This window comes from Nilaparvata lugens, chromosome Y, assembly GCF_014356525.2.
Source record: "Nilaparvata lugens isolate BPH chromosome Y, ASM1435652v1, whole genome shotgun sequence".
NCBI lineage: Eukaryota > Metazoa > Arthropoda > Insecta > Hemiptera > Delphacidae > Nilaparvata > Nilaparvata lugens.
In genome coordinates this window covers 8,478,703-8,484,357 of record NC_052519.1, presented here as the reverse complement: position 1 = coordinate 8,484,357, position 5,655 = coordinate 8,478,703, and the positions used below count along the sequence as shown (strand labels likewise).

Here is a 5,655-nt window from a genome sequence, read left to right as displayed (position 1 = left end):
GTCAACCATCTCAAAAAGATGGCTTATCTGATTGGTTCTACTGGAATTAATCAGGATTAAAATTTAACCGGCTTTTGTACAACTGCCACTAGGTACCTGATTGAATTAGGTACAAAAGTTCAACAGCTGAGTCATAATTTTGTCTGAGTCCCACACACATGCACTCGCTCACTCACTTCCACCATCAATAGACGACGAAATTATCAGCTGTTTCCAAGGATGAATAAATTCTTTTAATGTCCTTCAGCGAGTTTCCCTAGGGATGAGAACTAGTGCAATCGAATTTTTATATTATAAACATACTATGTTCTGAATTTCGTGAGAATCGTTAGAGCCGTTTTCGAGATCCGGTGAAATACAAACATATAAACATCTAAACATCAAAACATCTAAACAGAAATTTCTCGTTTAATAGTATAGATATTTTCCAATACATATATTTGATGTATTGTCCTATACATCTATTTTATGTATTGAATAATACGTCAAATATACATATTGTCCAATACATAAATTTGATGTATTGAGTAATATGTCTATTTTATGTATTGAAAACTAAATCTAATTTATGTATTGATTGATACGTAAATATGTCACACTATTTCATCTATTATATGTATTTCATACAAATATCTCATTTAATTGAGGTTCCTTATTTATACATGTTGCCTATTACATCTTATTATAGACAAACACATTAATTTATTCATGTATTATTTGTGTGATACATTCATTTCCATACACTGTACTATCCAAGTTATGTATCATCAATAACATTTTTCATTCAATTCCATTTCATAAAACAACCTTGAACTAGCAGTTGATAAGATCAGTTGTAAGATTCCCCATTAGATAGATAGGATTCATTAGATAGATGAGAGTTCCACATCATCTCTATAAATAATCATGATAAGAGGGAGTGAAGTGAATGCTAGCAAAGTGTAAGCTATTCATCTGTTATTGGTTCAAGGGTGTTTTAAAGAATGAATTGCATGATAAATTTGATTGTGGTTACACAACTTTTATGAGCAGGCATTCCCAGTGAAATTTGAGAAAATATGGAAATAAGGCGAGCAAAAAACAGTAGAATACAACTTGAAAATACATTTTTATTCCACTACAATCTCATGAAACGTGACAAATAAATTCTAGTTAATTCAATTATTTTTTGAAGTTTTTAATAAATTACATTCCGGTCCCAGCCTGCCGGAGCCACTCTTTAATACACCCTGGTTTCAAACAGCTTGCTCATGAAATCTCCAGAGACGCAGCAACAACTTCTGGAACAGAATTTTACAATGTGTTATACTATACAGAGCGTTCATTGAATCGCGCACATTCATATTAACATGTATGAAAATGGAGGGTTTTTATAATAATTGTTGTGTGGCTACCGCAAAATATCATCAGTAATTTATATCATGTAATTTATGGTGTACAGGCTACCACAGATCTGCATTTCTGTTTTGAGTAGGCTACCGTTAATGCGAACATGTTGTTTTGCCAAGAGCAAAAAGTGTTCCTTCTTGAACAGTTTTCACCAAACGCATCCTGTGGCTTAACTCAAAGGAAAGGGTTGAAAAAATGAGTTATACCTTATAAGTTACACTGAATGAATTGAAAATGAACATTACAACACAGATTAACAATATTTGTGTGGGTATACTTTATAAAGTGCCAATAATCGTTGTATAAAAACTTTTTGCGTGTAAAAAGCAGCCTTTTTGAACTCATGTTATAAAATGTTGGGGATAATTGTATAGTATTGTATAGGCCTAATTGTATTGTGCACATAAGTATATAGTATGTTTATAAAAGTTACACTAATAAGAATATTCAAGTTTAAATGACTGCCTTGTTTATTATTACACACAAAAATGTGTTTTACCATGCTTGTTGACTCTTTATGGAGTACCGGTAATTAACTGAAAATGAACATTACAACAGAGATCAACATTAGTGTGGGGATGGGCTACTCCATTAGGAGTCAACAAGTATGGTAAAACACATTTTTGTAACCTATATACCATAAATTACTTTATGATTTGCAAATCATTTCAATGTAAATCTTATGAGAGTTGGCTGAATTATGGTAGTGGATTCGACCAACTTAGCCAAACAAAAGTTCAACATTCAATGGACACATAAGAAGGCTTCTGATGTCCATTAAGCAAACTATATAGGCCTATTGCTATATTTCTCCTCATTTTCAACATTTCAAGCAATAGAATCTAATAGGTGAGATTTTAATGTAGCTATCAATCAATTTAATTTTTTGAGCACTAGCATAATCTATTCTGAACATTTCTATTGAAAGGATCAATAACAATTACTTTCGAGGTGAGGGAAACAAAAATAACTTTTCAGAGATTCTACTTCTTTACTTAAAGGCTATCACACTTATTATTGCTTGTTGTTGGCATAGCCTACAGGTAACATAAGATTTGGATTGGGCCTTCCATCCAAGAAATAGCAGTGTTGTCAGAGGGAAATTCGAACTTCTTCAAATTCCCGATTAGACCCATCCTCGATATGCAAGTTAGGTTAGTATTAAAAAGTTCCTGGGTGAAAGGATTCAAGGGAAATAATACGGTACTGTATTTTTTATAAAATTGAAAAATTGCATGAATATGTTTTCTTTCAAAATTGCAATTTTTTTCCTTTCAAATATCACTTTTCTGAGAGAAGTTCTCTCACAATCATGGGATGAACTAAAAGGAGTAAAGCTATTTATATCAAAATGACAAGGAGAATTCGTGCTTTCTGTTGGTTTTTATTTTTTTCATATACGACTGATATAACTTTGTTTTAATTCCTGAATGTGCTTATCAATGTCGAGTCACCTCGAGCAGAAAACATTTGTGGGTTCAAATCGTCATCAAACGTTTGACGATCTAGAAACTTGTTTGTTTTAGGAGATAAGTAGGTGTTGAAAGCGAAAAAGTTGTTCAAAAAATTATTGATATTACTTTCCCAATTCTCAAAAATAGTCGGAAGATCGTTGTTTGACCTCTCAGGAGTTTCAAAGTAAGGAAAGCTTTGTAGGCGTAAAGCATTGTATGTTAAAGGTTGTTTTTTGAACGATTCAGGCGTATTAGAATCAGGAATTCGAGCAGCAGTCAGTTGGATTACCATAGAAATATGCAGTTTTGCAACACTGCTTGAGTTTTCTGAAGCAGGGCTTTAATTTTCTTCATTTAGCCGCATGTGTTTGCATTAGAAAAAGTTATAATTTCACACAATCTGACAACGCTGCTATTTCTTGGATGAAGGGCCCAATCCCAATCTTATATGTTACACCAACTATAAACACTAAAAAGACTTGAAGAATAAAATAATAACTTAAAGACTTGAAGAATAAAACACTTATAAGCACACTTACTCTCCAGAATTTTGTTTATCAGAAGGCTGTTTAGGGACCTCTTCCCTTTCCCGCCTTCCCTGCAGAAGTTGGTGGCAACTTCATTTGTTGTCAGCCGGACGAGCGGCGTCACAACATTCCCTCCTCCAAGTTTATGTAAGAATTCCTCCTGCAAGAAAAAAAGTCATGTATGAGGATTTTAGATTACAGAAATTCCTATTCAGGAGGTTCAGAAGACTTAATTCATCCCTTATTCATTTATTTATTGAATTATGACATGAAAATTTAGTTCAATATAAGTACTTTTCAATAACGACATTAATTGTGAAGCTGAATATAACATTATTTAATCCTTGCTCACCTTTCTATTAATATAATTTCATTGTTGGGAGAGAAAGAAGGATTTTTAACTCCTGTCAGTTATTTATTTTGCTAATTACAGGTCCTTGTAAAACAAAAAATATATTTATTGAAATGCAGATGAATACAGTTTACGGTACTCCACTTTCATTCTTCATTAGTCAAACCTTACGGTTACGGTTATCAAATAATGATTATTATTGATATACTGGTGTTTTCAATGTAAAAGTTCCACTAAAATTGATTAGCTGTTTAAAATTAAATATGCAACTGTGTATTAAATAATTGTAAATTGGATTTATTGCAAATAATTGTAAAATAGATCCTGTCCTCCATTCCAAGATAGGTTTTACGGTTATTAAAAAAAATATTATTATTGTTGCTCTTGTGTTTTTGAATGTAACTTGACAATGAAAACATTTCACGAAAATAAACTAGGTTCCTACATGTTGAAAATTGAATACAGTATATGCAACTGTATTCAACATCATTCATTGCAAATAATTGTAGAAGAGATTCTATCCTTTAATTCAAATTTTATCTTCATAATGAAAAGAAAAGGCATTCAAAAATAGGAGAATAGCGATGAGATGAAAGTTAACCTATTTTTCGTTCTCAAAAAATAGATTAAGACTGATTCGCTATCTGAGAAGCCTATGAGCTTTTTTCTTGTTGATAGAAATAGCTTGAGAATAACATCTTTCGTAAATTTTCTGGTTCAAATCTTTCAGGATCTGAAGACATGAGAATTGGAAATTGTACAATCAGTTTCTTCTCAATTTAATCAAATAAATGGATTTATTATAATAACAAGATATGCAAGTATTATTGTAATAAATTCTCACTCACCTGAACAGTGAACAGACGCAGTCACCGCAGAAACACAACAGATACAATACGGTAACTGACAGAAACTCAATGAACTACCTAATCTACTCTCTATCAATCAATTCCCTATTTATCAAACCTATCAACTCAAAAATCTATTACTAAGCCTATCTATTTATCTAAATCTATCTGCCAATTTTATTACAATCTCAGAAATCAATCTCGAAATTAGCGCGATGCTACCGGTACTTCTAAACGTTGTGAAGAGGCAAATGAACTGAAACTGAAGACGAACGAATACCAGCACCAGAATAGTTGACTTTTTCAAAAAGAGAAAATGGTGGTTGGATCTGTAGAGAATAGAAAGTTTAGGGGTGTGTGTGTGTGTGAGAGAGAGAGAGAGAGAGAGAGTGTGTGTGATTCAGTGTGGCATAATAGAGAGACAGAGACAACGTTCTAAACTGTTGGACTTCCCGTTTCTCGAATTTCACTACCTACCTACCACAGTCACTATAGACTTCCCCTTTGAAAAGCATATGTTTCGAATTCACCACGTGGAAAAAAACATCTATTTAGTAATAATTTTAATGAAATAAATAATTTCCTCAATGTTGGTTTCCATTACGAACTGCTTGCTATCATTTCATTTAATGTTTTGTTTTAATTCACTGAAGTTATTGTACAAGAAATAAGGTCCTCGTAATCAAAATTTGTATGTATTCTTTTTCTATTTGATTGAAAAATTAAAAATACCAAATGCTTGAAAATAAAATATCTTCTTCTTCGTCATATACTTGAGCAGAAACCTATTCTGAATAATATTGCCTTATGGATTGTTGTTTCATGAGAGGTTCTACCAGAAATAGGAAAAATTTAATATTTTACTTGACGGGGTAAATTAGTTTCGACAATTTATTGCCGAGTTTTCGGAGAATTAAAGAACATTTTCACGAAACTATATCTACACCTTAGTAGATAATGAGCATTATGTGCCAAATTATAAAATCTGGTGTGGCGCACTCACGCAACTTTCCTTGCCGTTATGAAAATTGATCACCTGACGCCACGGTAGTATTCCCGCGCCTCTCAAGTCTACTATTCAAAGA

The 5,655-nt window shown here is 32.4% G+C and overlaps 1 long non-coding RNA gene across 1 annotated transcript; it reads right to left on the bottom strand.

Moving 5' to 3' along the window:
- Positions 1 to 1,089: 1,089 nt before the first annotated feature.
- Positions 1,090 to 5,655, bottom strand: LOC111052495. The gene is made up of 3 exons (XR_002606176.2): positions 4,571 to 5,655; positions 3,383 to 3,530; positions 1,090 to 1,280 (listed from the first exon to the last, which is right to left on the bottom strand). It is a non-coding gene; the product is annotated as an uncharacterized LOC111052495 (long non-coding RNA).